The sequence below is a fragment of the Pempheris klunzingeri genome, chromosome 8 (assembly GCF_042242105.1).
Source record: "Pempheris klunzingeri isolate RE-2024b chromosome 8, fPemKlu1.hap1, whole genome shotgun sequence".
In the NCBI taxonomy this organism is placed as follows: Eukaryota; Metazoa; Chordata; class Actinopteri; order Acropomatiformes; family Pempheridae; genus Pempheris; species Pempheris klunzingeri.
Genome location: NC_092019.1, coordinates 8407608 through 8428345, shown reverse-complemented (window position 1 = coordinate 8428345; position 20738 = coordinate 8407608).

Genomic DNA, 20738 nt, shown 5'->3' with positions numbered 1-20738 from the left:
TTGACAGTATGTGTCTACTTAAAGGAAACACCTGCATGGTGTCTATGAGGGCCTCAGGGGCCACAGACAGCCTTTGAAGTCATGGAAACTCACACAAAGCCAGAGACAGAAACATATACAGACTCTAACACTAACCCCATATCAGTATATTCATGGTGAGGACTGAAAGGAAGTCCTCAAAATTAATATTTGTGTTGTCCTACCGAGAACTTTTGGACCTCACAAATAGAGTTAAAAATAGTTTGACACCTTGGGAAAGTACTTGTGCCTTTTCTTGCCAAGATTTAAATGAATAGATTGATACCATTCATGTACCTGAGTGTTGACAGCAGCTGGTTAGCTTGGCTTGGCATAAAGACAGCCTGGATCTTTCCAAAGGTAAGAACGTCTGCTTACCAGCACCTCTAAAGCTCCCTAACAGATCATATTAGATTTGTTTCATGAGAAAAGTGTTGCTTAAATAAGCTCCTTTTTGGAGATATTCTTCTAACAAATTAACAAGCAAGGCTTCTTCTAGGCTTCTCTATCAACTTTAGACATTTATAATGATAGTAGTAGTAGTGAAATAGTCAGCTATCTGTCGATAGTTGTACTACCAGTTAATACTGATCTTTTACAGTATGGCCTTGCTTTGTGTGGCTACAGAAAAATAATTAGTTGTAATGGACTACGATTCATTGTTTAAATCACTGCCAGCTTGACCTTCAAACACATTTTCATATCTCATTAAATCTCTACTCATCACTGCTCTCCTCCTCCTCCTCTCATACCGTCTCCTCTAGGTCACTGGGTCAGGGCCCCAAATTTGTGTGAGCAGTAAACTCTCATTTCAATTTGTCTTCAAAACCACCAAAACATACTTCAAAGCTCTAATGATAAATGATAACAACTTAGTAAACACTTCCCCCATTTGTTTCAGTTCAAAAACAGCAGACCTCCTCATATATAAATCTGAAGAAGAGCTAATAAATACTTTAGATTTGCCTTTTTGACCTCATAAGCAAATGACCTTTCAAAGAGGATACAACAGACAGTTCCTCTCTTTTTGACACTAATATTTACAATGGTCTTTCCAAAGAGTTTATGCAATGATGATTCATCATGTGAAATGATCCCTGATGCTTAACAACAGGGTTTTTAACTTTTAAGATTAAATTGACAAAACAATTACTACACGTTTGGATTTATCAACAGCCCCAAGGCAACAATATGGACATCTGCAGCTTTTCTTTTGGGCCTGTACATCAAATTTAAACAGAATTATTACCCCAATCTACAGTTTCCCCTCAACTCTACTTTTCAAAAAAGTTTTACACCATAACTTCAACCAATCAAGTAATCAAGTAACTTTTCAGCTGAATGAACTGTAACTGAGGTAAACGTATTGCCCCTTTCACAACTGCCATACAATGAGATAAAGTGATGACTTTTGAACCAGATCACACATTCTTATTGAAGAATGTTCTTGATTGTAGAATATAATAGAATATACAAAATTCTTTCCATATTTGTCATTTCGATGTAATTAAAAAAGTGACTAGACTGGTACTTACTTTGGAATGTAAACATACGAAAAATAAAAGCATTGCATTCATATTCATTCATGGTCCAATACTTACTGGCATGCTCACAGATGAATAACGTTAAAACTCTTATGTACCCATGCAAATCAACAAAGTATTGATCTGTTTGGGGTTGCTCAGTGCCTTGCTAATGGGCACTCTAAGGGAGAAGAAAGGACGTTGTGCTCAGTCACATCTACCACAAACAGAATTTTCCAGCTTTTCCTGGAATCTAAGCCAACTACATTCCACGTAAATGTCTATTCTACTAATCATCTGGCTACTGCTGCCCTCAAAAGCATTTCAGTAGTTTGTTGCCATTCTGTGATTCAGCCATTAAAGGGAAGCCAGAAAACCAGCTGGGATCTGCAGACTCTTTGTAAAAGATCAAGGTTTTCCATGAGCTCACCAGCCTTTCCAGGATATGTTTGAAGCAAAAGCCATTACGTACAAGCCCTCATGTCAACCTTCCTCTAACACCACACAAGTTCATTTTCCACTGTCCTCCTTGCAACCATTATAGTGTCATTTCAAAGTCTGGATTAGGAAAATACAACATAATGTTTATAAAACTCTCATTCAGCAATTGGCTGTCATTAGGTTAGTCTCCTGTTTTCATTAAGTAACACCAAAACTGATTCTGATGTTTGATAAGACTCTGGTGTTGAAATAGGCTAACAATTCAAACGGTTACACTACTGCAGTAAAATCTTTATCCAAGCCCCAATGGAAACACAGCTTTGTACTGTCGAGTGTGTTAAAGGCCATATCGTGTTTTATAGGTTTGACCAGAGAGGGGATTTGGGGTGTGCATTGTTTGTATGCCTTAACTTACATCATTTCCACTGGTTTAAGAGAAAGTGCATGTGCGCTTTCACAGTATCCTCAAGAGGGCCAAACGTCTGTATGTGGACATGGTGACATACATTAGTGTGTGAATGTATACGTATTTGTATCGGAGCAAGGCTTTGTGTATGTGTGTGTTTTTGAACCTGGATAGCCTCAGACAGAGGGGTCCTGAGAAGGAGCTCTTGAGAAAAACATGGGTGGGACCACAGACTTCATGTTTTCTCACCCACTTCTCTTTTTGACTATCCCTCTGAATGTAACTGTAACAGTGCATCAGGGGTTATGACTGATTAATCAACACTATTAGACAATTTAACATAAGCTTGTACTAGTATTGTTACACCACATCCTTAGTTGGCCTTATATAGTGAAAAGCACTTCACCATTGACCCCAACGACACCTTTAAAAGACATGACATCAAAGTCACAACAAAGCCAGTGAAACCAAAACCACAAACTGTTGAAAGACAATAACACAAAATAAACTTCCAGGCTGAGAGGCAGCAAGACCGGAGCGTTTATCTACTTCCTTTCCTGGGCCAGGTACACCTCGCTGAGGACTGAAGGCCTCATTGAAGACTGGTGGGCAGGGGGCAAGACGGGTGGAGTGAGAGACAGGAGAAGAAAAAGGGACAACAGTACAGGGAAGACTTACAGCTATGACAAGCACTTTGAAAAATAGCCACAAACAATTTAAGACAGTCAGTGAGAACTGATGAGCAGTCTCATTTTGGTGGACCTTGTGGCAGCCTCTGACATAGTGATCCACAAAATCCTCCACTTTTTCTGAACCAAGCATCTCCGGTACAGTGCTCCTTTGATTTGAGTCCTACATCACAGGGCAATCACTCACAGTGGCAAAGCATGGAAAAGAGAGTCTAGGGGTCAATTTCTTTATATATATAAAGAATATAAACCACCTCCCATAGTCTGATTACTTGCTTACATGGTTTTTCTTACTATTGCTATGCTGATGACGCCCAACTCTATCCATCCACTGAAAAAGGCCCTAAAAGTGTCTAGTCCTCAGTCAAAGAAGCTAGCAAGTAGCTCATGTCAGTCCCCTTTTTTGTTATGCACCCCTGGCTCCCTGTTGCTGCTAATGCCATGATGACCAGTAGCTCAGCATCGACTTACCTGAACTCCCTCATTCAGGTTTACAAGCTTTCTAGTTTATAACAGTCTGCCAATAAACATCAACTGGTCGTACCCTCACTGCGAGGCAGGGAATCTCTAAACTCTTCTCCTGTGTGGTCCCTCAGTGGTGGAATGAGTTACTGAACTCAATTCAGTCTGCAGAATCCTGTTCTGACTTTGTTGAGGACCTACCTCTTCTGAAAGAACTAATATGCTGTTTCTCTCTTGTTGCGACATTTATTTTTGATGGCTTCTTATTGATCTCCTGTGGCTCGTCATTGCAACTTTTTTATATGTTGTAGACAAAGTAGACAGCGCTTTTGCAAAATGAATAGATAAATAAATGTCAGTTATAAGGTCCAAATTGATGATGATTAGATAAGCAAACAAAACATTGTTGCCCATGTGTCATTGCTTAAAGGTTTAACTTATGAAAACTATTTGTAATGTATTATATCATTGAAGTGGTACCTATGCTAATATTTTATCTACACAGAAATAAAGGCAAAAAACCCAAAAAAGTAAAAACATAGTTTTTCACCCACTATAATGCTGGTTTGAAATCACTGCGATAGTCAAAGGACTTAAGCGTCAAACTGAAACAAATGGACCCATCACATCCTGATCTCCAAAACACACCTCGAAAGTTTGCATATGTGCACTGCACAAAACTGAGTAAATGTTATTTTCTCTGCCATGACACATATCGCAAAGAGTAGGACTTAAGTACTAGCACTTTCACAGTCATACACACACACACGTGCTGACACTCGAGGCATGAGAAATTAACCTTCAGTGCCACTACGTAATGCTGTAATCAGTAGGAGGAATTTGACACAAGGTTATGTAAACTACTCCAAAAAGCCAGCAGACAGTAATATCCAACAGCATGTGAGGCTGAGTTTTCTTCTAATGACCAAACTAGGCTTGAGAAAAGCCTGAGACTTTTTGGAAGTGAGGTGAAAATAACAGCATTTCAGTTTTTCAAGTTTGTTTTTTGTCACCTTGAAGAATTGATCTGTGGGAACTCAGTACTTCAGAAGAGAAGATGGGGGCCTCAATACTTTTAGTCTACCACAGTTAATCTATTCTAGTTTTCTGTTGTTACACTTTGGAAAAATTGCAGAAACATTTTTACCAAAAGGCATGGAATGCCTGCTAACAAACAAAAAGAAGAAACATAAATATTAACTATGAAGAGTAAGGTATGAATGCTGTGGAGCCCACTTTTTGTTTACTTTCCACAAACACCGAGCTAGCAACAAGCACAACATTGCAGGAAGACACTTGAGTCTTTGGCTTCAGATATTGGTGTCAGGTCCAACCTCCATGCTTGCTGGCATTAAAATACCTGGCTTTTCTCCGCATGAAACCCTAAAAAACAGAGCTCCATTGACAATTTCAACTGTTTTGGGAACAATAAAACCATTACAGAATGCACAGGTTTGATTTAATCAGAGTGGGGGTCCATATGCTTACTGCCAACTTAACCTATGGCCTCCAGCACCGCACTGCTGGTATTTAGTAGTGATGGACATAAATGAACAGTCCAGACAGCCTTGCAACTACACTCACGGAACAAGGCCAAATGAATCATTGCCTTGACATCTATGCTTTGTCCCTTAAAAAGAACAATGTGTTGTTGATCAGTAACATTTCTGTAGCCATTTCTGAATCTCATACCCAAGTGGGATTCAGAATGAATGCATTAAAATAAATATTTTATTTGTATTAATGTAAACTTAGACACGATGACCTCTTCAATTCTCAGAGATATATCTCTGTGGGTAATCATCTGTACCCCTAGTGCTCCACACCTTAGGAACTAGTCAGACCCTTGTTGGGAGCCTTGCATATGCTGAATCAGTGGCAGAGTCTGTGAGAGACATCACTCTGGCACAAGAAGACTGACGGAAGTGATGAAACTGTCTGTGATTAGCAAGAGTAGTGTGAAAATAGTAAACAAACTTATGGTCTGTATATCCACAGTCTTAGGTCTTCTGGTTTCCCTTTTGAATGACAAATACAGACTACCGCCATCTGCTGGAGTGGGAAGTTGTTTTCTCTCACACAGGTGCAGAGCGCATGTGCTAGTTGGCTGTTAGCTGTACTCTTTGCTGTGTGCCCACTTGTTGATCCAGACACAGTCAACATGAGCTGAGGCAACAGTCATCCTTTATCGTCACTGGTTCGGTTTGGTCATGGTCTTAAGGATGCAGATAAAAGGGATTGTCAAGATGTTACTATGTGACACCAATATTTTCCAAACAGTGCAAGGACAATCTCACTGCCGTCAGCATTACAGGGCATGCTGACATCTAAGACCGACTGGGTCCCCACCCCAGCGATCCTTTCAGCTCGTGTCTCCCTCTGCTCACTGGATACGGACCCATTGCTGTTGATACAGCACATCCCAGATAGCGAGGAGCAGCTCTGTCTTTCCCGTGTTGACCGGCATCAGGGGGAACAAAGTGCACTCAAAATGGACATCTACTTTATCTAATCTGACACCATGTGTCAGACCGTGTCTTCAGTACACTAAACTTTGTGGCAGTAATAAGTAAATTTCCCCGGTGTGGCCTAGATAAAGTCTCTCTTATCTTATCCTGTCTTAAAAAAGCATTGATTTTATGTTTTTTAATTGAAATATTGTTAAATCAAAATAAATCAGTGTTAAATCAGTGCCTTGCATCTGAATGGAATCTGAACGTTTATGAATAAACGTACCTTGCCTTAACTGCTGACCTACTGTATGAAACCTCCAAAAATAAATTTAAAATCTGCTTATTGGTTACAGATCAGCTGCCACACAAACCTTGAGTAAACTATGTTTTCACCATGCACAGTAGCTATAGTTCAATGATGCTGACTGTGGGAATAAGATTGTAAACTCATATTAAGCTCCTGCAGTGTGTGCAAGTAAGATGCATGATGGGAAGCCAAACTGTAGCCTGCTAAAGCTTCACTTGTTTTTCTCATTTCCAGGGAAGGACCAATGACTCTACAATATGAGAGCACCTTTAACCTCTTAACCCTGCCACACCTCAGTCCCTCAGCTCAGCAGACTCCCCACAGCATGATCACACACAGACAGCACGCAGTTACATTAAAGCCAAGATGCATCAAGCACTTGTATGTGGATAAAGGGAAATCCTGTTGGGAATATATTGTAAGATATATTTCAGACGCGCGCGCATGTGCGCGTCTGAAATATTCCCAACAGGATTTACACACACACACACACACACACACACACACACCATACCAAATCCCTCACACAGCTACAACCCTCATACACTTGACATATGTTACGTTAACCAGACGTCAGCCTTGGTCAGGTGGTGTCAAGGAGCAGAAAGTAGGTGAGCTCATCTGGGAAAATCATAGACAGCTTGACGTAACAGAAAAAAACATTAAGGTTTCTGCTCGTGAAAAAAAGGCATATTGTGGCACATGACAGATGAATGTAACAAAACCGTTATTTTTAAATCCTCAACCCCAACAAAATGAAATAAACATTACAAAAAAAAAAAAAAAAAAAAATCCTGTATCATAAAGCAACACTCCCAGCCAAGGGATTCAGAGAGGTCCTCCTTCTCAGAAGTGATGCACTGTCCTGTTTTTCTGGGACTTTGAGAAATGTAACCATGGCAACAATGTATTTGTTATGGCAGTGCTGAGTCCAAACCATTAGGAAAACACTGAAGATGAATAGAAACACTGGGAGAAAAAAAAGAGATAGAAGCGTTAAAATGGAGCGAGTGGCAGGGCGGAGGAGGGTCGCTCTAATGTCAGCTGTGTTTCAAACACCTATGACAAAATGAACCACATTGAGCTGATGTTTTTGCAATGACTAGGTGACACCTCCACATGACCTTATTATGAAAATTAGATGAGAAATGTGGGTGGATGAATTTTTCATTTCAGAATATTTTCTCAACCTGGACATGCAGAAAGATGACAAAAAAGATAAGCGAAGAAAGGAAACAGGTTAGCGCTGAGTTTCGTGCTGTCTAAGCCAGTGGGTGTATGCACCTCCTCAGTGTTATACAGCAGAGGAGCAGAGTAATGTTACTTGGAGTTTTGTCTTGGTTTTAGTTAAAAGTTTTGTGCAGCATTTAGTCCAAGTCGGACAAAATTGGGCCATATTGACTGTTTTTGATATGTTTCTTGAAACATAATTAGAGAAGCTGAGAGTTGACATTTATGATAATTTTAGATTCTCCAAAACCCAAGATTGATCTAACTTTAGAGATTATTTCTTAGATGATGGAGACCCAACATCCTTAATAATTGGACAAAATATAGGCCAGAATCATGGTGTACAGCCAGTTTTTTTCCAAACAAATAACATTCAGAGCACAAGTTTGTATGTAGGTATGTTAAGTCTGGCTCTCCAACAGGAAAGTATGCAGTTCAAAAATACATTTTTTCCATTAATCAGCATGTTAACATTGCTACTGTGAGCAGCATTCAGCTCAAAGCACTGTTGTGCCAGAGAACGGCCTTACAAAGCTACTAGCATCTTATTTCCAGGAAAGTCCAGCATCGTTACTGTACATAAGTGATGCTGTACAAGAACCTGTACATATGCAAGTACAAGAACACCTTAACCGTCCCAAAGAACCGCTGAAGAACCTCAATTTTTTTTGTGTGTGGTCACAAATTAAAAGACCATGACAATGTTTTAGAAATCTCATACACATATATTGTACCATTTACATCAGTGCAAATCACTTTACATGAATCAAGCACTGAGTGAGTGTGACATCCTTTATAAACACCAAAAACTTGGTATCTCATCATTATTGTCCAGAAATCTAAGTCAACACAGTGTGGCAACATCCACAGTTTGTTTTTGTTGTTCAAGGTCTTGGATCTGTGCGCTGGTCTGTTTCATGACTCCACATTACACTTGTGTAATGTGTGTGTGTAATGTGTGTGTGTGTGTGTGGTTGACATCAGGGGGTTTGCAGAGAATAAAGGGTGGGAATGTTATTGATCGTTGTCATGGCAGTAAATGAAGATGTGCGTATTTTATGTTGGAAAAGGTTGTATTGAGTGTGTATGTGTATGGATTGTATTTGCAAGTAAATAACTGTATTTGTATTCTTTTATTGCTGCGTATGTGCATTCGTCTGTGCACATGTGAACTTGCAGGCTCCGTGTTGTGTGTGCAGTTAAGTTTATATGTGTGCACACAAGAGGTCCTGCAGAGGTCCAGATGTGAGGATTTGCTTGTTGGTGACACCCACCATAAATCAAAAAGCTTTAACTGATGAACAAGAAGAAGAAACTGTAAGTCTAATAAACAGAATCAGAGGGAGGATGATATGGGGTAAAGGGAGAAAAACAGATGAGAGTGGTGAGAAAATACAAAAACATATTAGTAAGAACTGGGTAGAAGAAATGCAGTACAATGCCGAAGAAGAGATGGTTACAAATAAAAGCTGAGAGAGGATGGTAGGTTGAATAAGTATCTTCATATGGCTTCCCTTGAGCCTTATTTTAGATGTTTAATATTTAACTTTTTGGATCAATTGAAAAAAGACTTGAACAATAAGTGATGACAGTAAAGTTAAGCTGTGGATGAAGGCCAGACAATATATCAATGTCTTCACCAGGCTGGCTAATAGCAGACATCGCATGAAAACAAAAGATCTTTTCAATGGACAAACACGTTTTCGTTAACCCTTTAATGCATCCCATGGTTCTGTATTACACTGTCTGATTCATTCTTTTTATTCCATTGGCCACCCAGTTTCCTGGTGTTAATTCAAACCTTTTGTCTTTAACAATGTTCTGATGTATAAACATCATAAATGATAAAAATCAATTCTCAAAAAAGTTTAGAGGTTGACTAGAGACCTGAGATATGCATGTTTTTAATAGGTCTGTATTGACACTGGAGGATTGTGAAGACAGTAGCTCTGGAAATGAAGACATCCCAAACGCTGCTGGCAATGAGGAATTTGTTTCAGTGCCATTTATGATTCGGGTAATTTAAAAGCAGAACTAGAGCATGAGAATGAAGGCTACCTCAGACAATATGAGCTCTGAATGTGAAAACGGTCAAAGTAGCGTCCAAAGTCGCAGTCCCAAGAGAAGTAAGGACTGATGAGGGGACCTTATATAGTTACCTCAACTGCCTCAACCTGGCTGCTATAAATGCACAAGTAGTTTTCCTGGCTTAATTTCCAACCTGGGAAGCCAAAAGATCTCACAAGCGACACACTTTCCTGGAAGCTTTGGCCTTCAGCCTTCTGCGGCTGTGATTGGAGAAATCGGACTTCTAAAAGCTAATGGATGCTGTGAAAGTCTTTGGTTTGTCCAGAAACAGAATAGCTTGAGGGGAGGAACTCTCAAAGACACAAGAGAAGCCACATCTGTCCGTCCACATTCAACAGCAAAACAGTCGAATGCTTTCTAATGGAAGATCTCCTTTTCTCTGTGTTTTAATTGCCATTTTATGCTCTTTATGTGTCCTCTGCTATGGCAGATATTTCACTGCCACTGAGGAGATGGACTGCTCCCCCTGCTCTCCTCTCTCCACCTCATCAGAGCAAATGAAGTGGGCTTACATGTGGGAAGCACTCTGTATATCTGTCACTGTGATTCAGTCTCTCTCTCTCTGTCTGTGAAATTATCATAGTTTGTAAGTCCACCAGTAATATGAACCTTTGGAGACTTTGTGGTTGTGTTTGTGTTTGGAAGTGCAGGAATGTGCTCACTGACATCTCTGACATGAGAATGTATGAATGCATATGTATGATTTCCTCCATTCACCTGATAAATATTTATGTTTGTTATGTTTTGGTCTAATGGCTGATGTGACAGTACAAAACACTGACCTGTATGACCATATTCCTCTCTCATCGTGACTATTTATACGATCACAGTTGACTCAGGGGATTAGTAATATACATATGCCGACATTTGCACACTTTCATCAAAATATCACGTTGAACATCTGGTGATGATGTTTATACCTAAGAGATCATGACCATATGCCCACAGTCTCTCCATCAGTAATGTTACATAAATAAAATCAAATATTTTACCTGATTTAATTAAATCAGGGGAATATCCATTATCACCAGATAATGCAGCAGATGGTATCCAAGGTGAACATGATTATGTTTATAAAAGAATAATTTAACGCTGAGTGGGAAAATTAATGAATCTACACATAATCTGAGTTTATGTAAGAACAATGAAAATTAAAGTTACCATTGCAGACATGGTCAATTGTGACAAATCATCACAGTTGCAAAGCTGCATCTCCACTGTTGCCAAAAAGTGGTTGCAGTTGCCTTGGTTTCAGTGGAGACAGCATATGTTCTTTTTATTGATGGAGAGTTTGCATCCCACACAAAGTCCATCACAAAAGGTATTCCAGTTTTGTTCGAACAGTATCTTTTAATAAGCTCAATGTCATGTAGGACACATCTGGGGCTATCAGCAGAGATGACAGTGATTTCCTACAGTAAGTTACTAAAGATGACTAAACGTTCATAGTCCCAGTCCTGAAAGTGGGACCAGAAAATGTAGAATAATTAACCATTTTACATCAATTTCTTCTTATTATTAACTTATTAATTTTCAAGTTTTTCATTGTTAGTGGTGTACCAAAGTCAGATTTATGGCCATCTGATATTTAGCCTAGCAGTTCAGTACCCTGCCTCTCGCTGAACGTCAGCTGGGATTGGCTCCAGCCCTCCTGTGATGACCCTTAAGGATAAGCGGCATAGACAATAGATGGATGGATGATGTTCAGTCTGTTACAAAATGGCATTCATTATGTTGATTTCTTGTACAATTAATTGCCAAAACAGCTATTATTATTTATTTAACATTATTTATAGAATGGAAGTGAGACACAGAATGGGTTAAAAAAAAAACAACAACTCACTAAACAAGTTCACTAAAAGTCTTCCCTGTGAGGTTTTTTCAGCCTGTTTCTCACCTGCCCACCAGGAGCGCTCCTCCTGTGGCTCGTTACATCATCAGCACCGGCCTCACCAGCTGAGCTACATTACAGTTAGTCTCTGTGGAAGGGCTGTCGAAACTTTTCAAACTTTAAGCTTAACAGAGTGCACTGGTTTTATTGAACTTTTTCTTTTTAATGTGTCCAGTCCTTACGTCTTTAATAAGCAAGATCAAGCATATTTGGGGCTTTATTAGTCATGTACAGAAAAGATGAACAATGAAGTGATGTTGACTACATTCTGTGAGGAGGACAGAATATTGTCTCCATTCATAGCTGTTTGGATATTTTAGAGAGATAAAAATAATTGACAGCACTCCTAGCTGAACCCAAGAGATCCATATTTTACGTCATCACAATCATCCAAAGTATGAAACTTATTTCCTTTTTTCAGAGAAGCAGAGAGATTTTAGTATTTCCTACAGATTTCAAGATGCTTACAATCTGCAACCCTTCGGTATTTCTTGACTGAACACGGTTGTGGGGAATTAACATTAATTTCATAATGGAGTCACGAAGACTGAAGATTATTTGCTGAAACAGGACATTAATTTTTTTGTTATTTCTTATTGATTTTGGGTATAACAACCTTTAATTTCTGCATTTTAATTATGGTAAAAATGTCCTTTTATTCTGAGCCCTGTTTCAGATTATCTGTTGTGTGAAGGGATGAAAGTGTTTGCATGGAAAGCACATGGAGCACATTTTCATTTTTCCCTTTTGTGTTGCGTGTTTGAACTTGGCACGTGACTCTCAAAATAAGGTTCAAGCTGTGTTTCTCAAACCATCAATGTGGCACATCTGAGAGTTTACCACATGATCATTGGGATTATGCTACATTCTTATGCTGTCAGCCTGAGGGATTTCAGATTGTCTTTCCTCCCACAAAACCTATTATGCTTACATTATAGCCTCCCGTTGCGTCACTGCGTCACTCAACCAGTACTCACATATACACCAGGGACACTTCTAGGAGTACGTTGGGGGCATAACCTCTAGGGGGTCCAGAGCAGTTGTTTTTGATATTTTTGACAAATTGATTGTGAATTATGATAATAAAACCATTTGATAGTTTTTAGCAATTACTATTAGTCTTGATGAAGACCAGAGTTAGACTGTTTAAAACCGTTGAATGTCTTTATTTTCACATAATAAGGGTTTTCTGCCATTCACTCTCACATACACGCATGCATAGTGTGTTGTGGACACTGCTGTAGCTTCCTGCTCCTCTTAATCCCCACCCTCCTGCTGCTTCTCCTGCACACACCCCTCTGCTCATCTTCTAGTCAGCACCTGCCAAGTTTTCCCGCCAGCACACCATCCACATCCACTGGCACTCCTCCTGCATTGTCTGTCAGCTAATCAGCTGCCAGCCTGCTCATTCTGACACACTCCTGGTACTGGTTAGCTCATTAACCCTGTAGTATTTATACCAGTTTGCCTGAGGTCCTTTAACAGATTGCCTGCTTCATAGTCTGCCAATTTGTTTATTTGTTTGTTTTGCCTTTTGGATTTTTGACCTGTGCCTGTTACCTGGTTTATATCTCTGCCTGATGTCTTGGTACCACTGCCTGGTACCAAGCCTGACTTCTAGGACAGGCTGCACATTACTCTGCCTAAATTCATCAGTAAAATCACTGTGTTGCCTCGCTCCTGCCTCTGTCCTGTGATTCTGCATGTGGGTCTTTTGTGACACAGTGTTCCCCTATGAATCACCTGCTGTCTGTCTCTCTCTGTCTGTATCACATAAAAAGTGTGCTGTGCAATCACAGGAATACGGCTATAGCTAAACAATGACACCTACAATCATGATGAAGAGAAATGCAGGCTACTTCATGTTATTAATCAACAGGCAGTTCCAATCATTACATTACAGAAACCTAAAAAGATTGCAATGACTTGTGGCACTACAATTTCTCTTCCACTCATCCCGCTGTAAGTTAGAGTGGAAGAGAATGGTGGTGAATGTGAGCAGAGCAGAGCGAACGGTTAGCATTTAAGTTGCAATTCTGCCAGTACGCTTACATTTAAAATTATATTCAGGCTTCAATTCAAAACATTTGGAGCTTAAGCTTCGGGCGCCCATGCCTAATGACACCAATGGTATGCACCTTCTCTGTCGACACTTATATTGATCTTTGAATATGGTGGTCAGGAGTCCCATGGAGATGAACAAGATCATTTTATACCTCAGAATGAAATGAGAAAAAGATGAAGCTTTATGTAGAAAAGGTTAAAAACCACATCAAAAGTGCCCACTGAACAGTACAGGAGAAACAGACACGCATAATGGTAATATTATGTTACCAGTAACTTCCCTAACAAAATTAGACACTGCACAATAGTTAGCAAAAACAATTCCTGCAAGTTATTTTTACACAAACTTTCATATGGAACCTCTTTTCCTTTGAAAATGTGAGTCCTCTAGAAAAAGAAAACATGGCTCCACTACAGTATATAGGGCATAGTCATGGACCTTACCCTACATTTCTGCTAAGAATTACCAAACATCAATGAATTGTCATGCTTATCAGACAGAGAGGATGTTGAGGCTTTTTACTAACTAATGAAATCTGATTTCCTCAAACATGGTCACTTATCCATCCACTGTGGCCTTACATTCGCTGTGGCCGTCCACATGTTTCTGATGCATTGAGTTTCACGGCTCCAGTTTAAGTAAGAGGATTGTTGAGAAAAATAAACTAAACATATATTCCAAGGTATGTTGCATTATCAAATAGAGGATGCTCAGGGCATCCTGCCAGCTTGCTGTCCTGGGGCATGTACAAAGCACAGGGATCATATAGAGGTGAAGTCTCCTTTATCACATCTTGCACCACATTAGGAAGTCTGTGGAGATGCTATGAAGACGTGTCAAGCTGGTTATACTTATATACAGCAATGTACTGCACATGGATGGCATTAAAGTATCAAGGTATGAGAATCATTTATTTATCATTTTACACATAGAGTTGACAACTAAATGCAAGTTAAGGCCCTTTAATACTACATGCACATGGAACATACAGATAACTACATTTAGAATAGAGCAATATAAAAGTATAGAATATTAAAAATATACATATACACCCAGGAAGTAATTCTGTTGTGCATTTTTGAATTAGCTTATGGAAAATCTTAAAAAAAAGACAGTGTTGATAATATGGTCTTCATCTTCACATTAAAAGGATCAACATCTGGGAAACGTTGTCCATTAACTTTGACTGTTTGAACACAAAACATAATTGATTTCTTTGCTTCTGCTCGTCTTGCTGTATTCTTGCACTCTGTTGGCTTGGAACATGGTCCGTCCTTCAGATGCAGTAGCTTGATTCACATTTCCCTCGATCTATCTTTATTTATCACAGGTCAACAAAAGCAACGAGGAAGACGACAAACCAGTAAACATGACTGTAAACATTCTTGTCATTCTCCTAACATAGCTAACTGCAGTAAAGCTAATCTCTGCCTAATTTCCTCCCCCTTTTTCACATGAAGTGGTTTGTGGTTCGCAATACAAGAAAGTAACACAAAACACAATTGCATTGGTTGTTAGTGCCGCTGTTTTATGTGAAATCTATAAAAAATCCCTATGTTACAATACAGTTTTAGGGCTTTTAAGTTCTTTGATTGTCTTCAAGGACACAGTCCATTTTCTTTAAGAATTCTCCAAACCATTCTTCTTTGTGTTGTGTGTTTGTAGTGAAACCAAACCAGTGCTGGTGCCCGCAAAAAGAGACCTACCAGCTATAGTCTGTGAAAAGCCACATTTATTCTGTGTCCGCAGATGTGTGATCTATTAAGAGTTGCTGATGGCAGTGATGGAGTGATATGCTAATCATATGAAAGTCCAAGCTAGCAACAGTTGCTCCCAGCTATGATGCTGTGATGATATAACAGCATTCAAGCCAAAAACAACACCGAGTTGCTTTTACCTTTACAGCAAAACAATGGTAACTGGAATTTACAGCTGTTTAGGTAAATGTGAGTGTGTGGAAACCAAATGAATGAGGATAAGTATCTTGTGAAAGAGGAGATGAGCAGAATCTACAGTACAGTGAATGAAAAAAATGTAAGAACCAACAATAAAATCAAGCACTGTAAGAAACAGACATATTAAATTAATGAGGAATTTTACAATCCCATGTTTGTGTGTCCTTCCTATACTTTACTTGCTATTTATAGTTTACCAAACAGTGTCGTCTTGCGGTTATCTGAATGTGTCTTTCTAGTTTAGCTTAGCATCTTCAATTGCATCAAGCAGCACATCAGCATCAAGCCCACTGTGGTAGAATGACATTCTACAGGAGAGCCTTGACATTGGTTTGGCGTCTCTCAGTCAGTAGAAAACATTGCAGAGAGCTGCAGTAAGACTCCAGCAGTACCTACATGATTGCACAACCAGTCTACATAACAAAATATTACAGTAGATAAGATGCAACTCAACATACAGACAGAATCTGCAAAGACAATTAGAAAATTAGTACAACTAGTAGAGACTGACCGAAAGAAGCTTCTCTTTATCACAGATCCCCCCGAAGATAAGATTGCTCAACTGTTTGGGCAAGTCCCACATCCCCCCACAGACTCATATACACTCACCACAAGCGCCCACCCACACACACACATACTCTGATATAGAGTCCCTGGTCTCCCTTGGATCGGCTGTGTGGGTGTTCTTAGTTGCACTGACTCATGAGGTGACACACTTACCCAATGCTGATGACGACTGCTGACGTGTGTAATTTTGTGTGTGACGGCGTGTGTCTGTGGGAGGTTACCCCAAAGCCAGAAAAGGGTGGATTCAAAGTCTCACCAGTCAATGTAATCCCCCTACTGCTAAGGTAGCTTTCAGAATAGAAAAGGCAGTATAAAAGTCAAATGTATCAACAACCTTTGCAGTTTTATCACTTGTGGGTAGGTAGTGTGTTAAATGTAAGTACAGAGGACAAAGTGTAGGGGTTAGAAAAATAAATGGAGAAGACAGTTATTGAATGGGAGAAGGAGCTTAGGGTCAACGTAGGTAAGAGAATCTCCGATAATATCTATTTGTGAATGATACTGATGATGGGCCAATCTGAAAAATGAATTTTGCCAAACACCGAGCGTTAAACTGATGATTTCAAGTGTGTTCTGTTAATTACATTACACACTGATTCACACAATACAGGCTGACAGGCTGGCAAGCTCTGAAGGATCTTCAATGTCGCTGCGGGACTGAGGGGAGTGTTCACCAATGGCAACAAATCTGTGTGACACCGTCATTGAAGTTATTTATTTAACAATTATTCTTTTGAAATGATCCTGGCATAGCTCTCTGTGTTCTGAGCCACACTTTTATGTTTCGCAGTTCAGTCCAACATTTATGCCAACTGCTGAGGCACTCGGACAATATGACTCCACACAATTTGATAGCCATGTAGCTTTGTCTGTCGTGGCTAATTTCTGTGATGTTTAGAATTCTGCTGAATAGATTCCAGTGTGAGCCCAATCACTCTTGCTGTTGCTTAATGTTGGTGTCTTTGGCATCAGATGCCTGCATACAATATTAAGAGCTTAGGTGCCATGGGAGATGCTAAGCCTTATTGATAGAATCAATAGCAACATGTGGAATACAATGCATGTACATAAAACCAAACAAACTCCATTACAACACACAGTGTAATACCTCACTCTACAGAGATGGAATTATAAAACCTAAAGCCATAGTTTACATAGCTGTGGTCAGAATGTTTCTAAATGTATGTGCTGCAAATGAAAGCTTTGTGCTTACTTCACTGGCCACAGTATTTTAATTGCAAAGTCACATTATGGATGAAGAGCATAGCATGGACATTTTTTGTAAAGTCCCAATGCACACAATGTTGTGTGACTGAGCACAATGATGCAAGCGGTCCAAGCTAACTGTTTTGACCTCAGCATAATCACAGTCGCTCCCACTACATCAGCCTATTTGTCAGCACGTTTCCACGGCGATGATTACTCATTTACGATTGGCACGTACCTTAAATGGGATATGTGCCATTGTTGGAAATGAAACTGAAGGCAGGCTTACACCCCATGGTGAAGTCATGCTGGTTGGGAAGTTGTTTTTCAATTTATCTCTCCCCTCTACACACACACACACACACAGACACACACAGACACACACACACACACGCGGTCAAAACTAATCCATATGATTAGAAGACAGTTTTCAGAAAGTTTAAAATATGTAACTACAATTAAAAATCTAAATTTTTTTGCTGGAGAATTCAACTCAATAAAAATGTTACGCAGCAGGAACGTACACTTATCTACTGACAAGGCTGTCATCATAGCTGATGGATGCTCCAACAGGGAGCAGTGATTCCTACATCCAATACACAGCTGGTGAACAGTCAGCTGTGGCTCTCTTCCACGTCTGTCCACTGGTCACAGCCTGCACATCACATCTCACCCATTTGTTCCGTGTCTCCCATGATATCAGTGGGACAAAAAACTTAGCGTTGTGGGAATCTAGGAACCTGGCTGTAGCACATAGGTTCTTTTGCTTGGACACAGCATATTATAGAATTACACACACACACACGCACACACACACACACACACACACACAGTGTATAACTACAAATATCCATATACACACACTTACGTATGTGTGTATACATACATGCATACACTACATGTTTTTTATACATTACATTTTGTTACATCTGTTTTTCTTTCAGTTGGCTCTGTTTTGGAATTTTTTATTTTTTGGACATTGATCTTTGTACTAGACTCTTTGGGATGTTTCTCTGTTTAAAGGGATACTTCAACATCTTGGGAAATATACTCGGTGACTCCAGGAAGTCAGTGCTCCCATCCAAGAAATAGTAACAGCACGTAGCAAACCTAAAAACCACAACTTGTTATTTTTACATTTCCGTTGTGGACTGATAAAACAAATGTTTTAGGCGGCAGACTGTTTGCTGGCAGGCTCGCTTCATGCTAAAGTAAGCCTATCTCCCACTGGCTGCAACATCCTATATGACAGACTGACATTAGAGAGGTATTAATCTTCTCATTTTACTCTCAACAACAATAAAAGTATTTCCTAAATTGCCAAACTATTCCCTTAGGAGAGTTTTTTGATGATATCCCTTTCATGGAAGAAGCAAATACTGTACTTGCAATATGGAAAATTTTCCTCCAATGTGGGAGAGCTGACATTATTGCACTGATGTTAATTGTATAAAATTACAACACTGATGGCAGTTTCTAGTACAGTACAGAGAGGGGGCTGCTAACAAAGTGAAAGAAGCTTTTGGGACAATTGCTTTGGTAAGACAGAGGATTTGAGTAACAACCCAAACAAAGTGTGTTTTTCAAATTTTAATATTTAATGTTTATGTTTTCTCACCTAGAAACAAGCTGTATATCACTGAGGAAAATGTAATGACTCATGATTACATCTTTTGTTGATATAAGACGAACTTGCGTCATAATTATGATGCATGTACAGAAAATTGACCACTTGCCAGTTTGTTAAAAGAATTAAAGTGGCCGCCTTATGGTCCAAATGTCCAAAAGTCACCGTTATCTAATTTTATTCTAACATCATCAAAGACGTTCAGTGATTATCCCACCAAAGGACAGTTTAATCATATCCTGGACCCTGGAGAAATATACTTCATGTTGGTGTTGATATGTTGTAAAGAAACCCTGTTCCGTGATGCCTGTCAGCTGTGTATCAGTGAGCAGTGGTCAGCCAGATAAGAGTGGATGCTTTCTCTGTCTCCTCTAGTGGAACACAAGTGATCACAAGGGGCCACACTTTGGTTGGGGATAAAAAAGCCCAGGCAGAACAGCGATAGCTGACTTACTTGTTCCATAGAGTGAGATCAAGTGTTCTTTTACAAGCTTATAGTCTATGTGAGAATTAGCAGAAGCAGTCAAATCGCTAAATTTACATAATTCAGAATAAAAATTTAAATGAATAAAATTAGAAAATCTAAAGAATTAAAATGGGGTCAGATAGAGCTAAGTCAAACCGTTTTCAGAGATTGAAGTTAAAGTGCAACATATCTGGGAACTAATGCCCTTTTATCACCGCAAAGAGAAAAACCGGGACCTCTACATGGAAGTTTGTCTGTGTGTGTGTGTGTGTGTGGTTGTAGGTGGGTGGGTGACAGAAACCATCCTGTCTTGTTCTAAAATTACATTACAGACGGAAGTGGATAACACCCACACGTACACACAGACACCCACAGACAGAGATAGGCAACCATTGTGACTTTGTTCCAACTGGTGATTAGCTGAAGCGGAAACTCACAAGATGCTGGAGCGTCTTTAGGTACACACTCCAGTCTCGTGAGCTAATTTTCCAGTGGAAATACTTCCTCTGTGTGCCTCTGACCCTTCTCCGGTCGAGATCAGACGGAAAATTAAGGGCGGACTACTAGATTGGAAATAATGCACTGCATGTACTGCACAGAACATATGTATGTGTGTGAGAGTGCATGTGATTGTGAGAGAAGAGGAAGGCTGATTTTGGCCTTGATCATAGACATCTCAGACACATCAATCATGTCTTATGTGATCAATTTGTTTTGAGTTGGGATTTGACGTGGAGTTTTAGTAAAAAAATGAATGCAATGAAAACTTGGCGGACTACATTTTTTTCAGGTCTGGCATAAATAGTCCTGGGAAGGGAATCTCTACTCTGCAAACACATACACACATATCATCATGCTCTCCTTGTTCCCACTGCTTTATTGAACATCTGGGCTCAATTTCACACTTCAAAAAACATTGGGAACAGCACAGCCAGTGTTGGCCAGCACTGTGTGTGTGTTGGACAGCAGTTGCCTGATTGGAGGAGGACTTCACTTGTTCATGGTACAGTGGCCATCGCCAACAATGCCAGAGACAGGAGATGGCACATGGATGTAGAGCTGGTGTTATGTAGCAGGCGCCCTGCCCTATCTGAGTGTGTGTGTGTGTGTGTGTGTGTGTGTGTGTGTGTGTGTGTGCGTGAGTATGCATGTGTGAAAGCTGGAGGGTGTGGAGGAGTGCGTCGGCTGCCAGATCGGTGACCTATCAACTGTGACAAGTTATACAAATGAACACAGGAACACACACGGACACAAAAATAGGATTTCTGCCTTTATCCTAGAGAAGCAGCACCTGTAATACACACACCTGGAGCATCCATGTGTCTGGCGCCAATCTAATCTTAG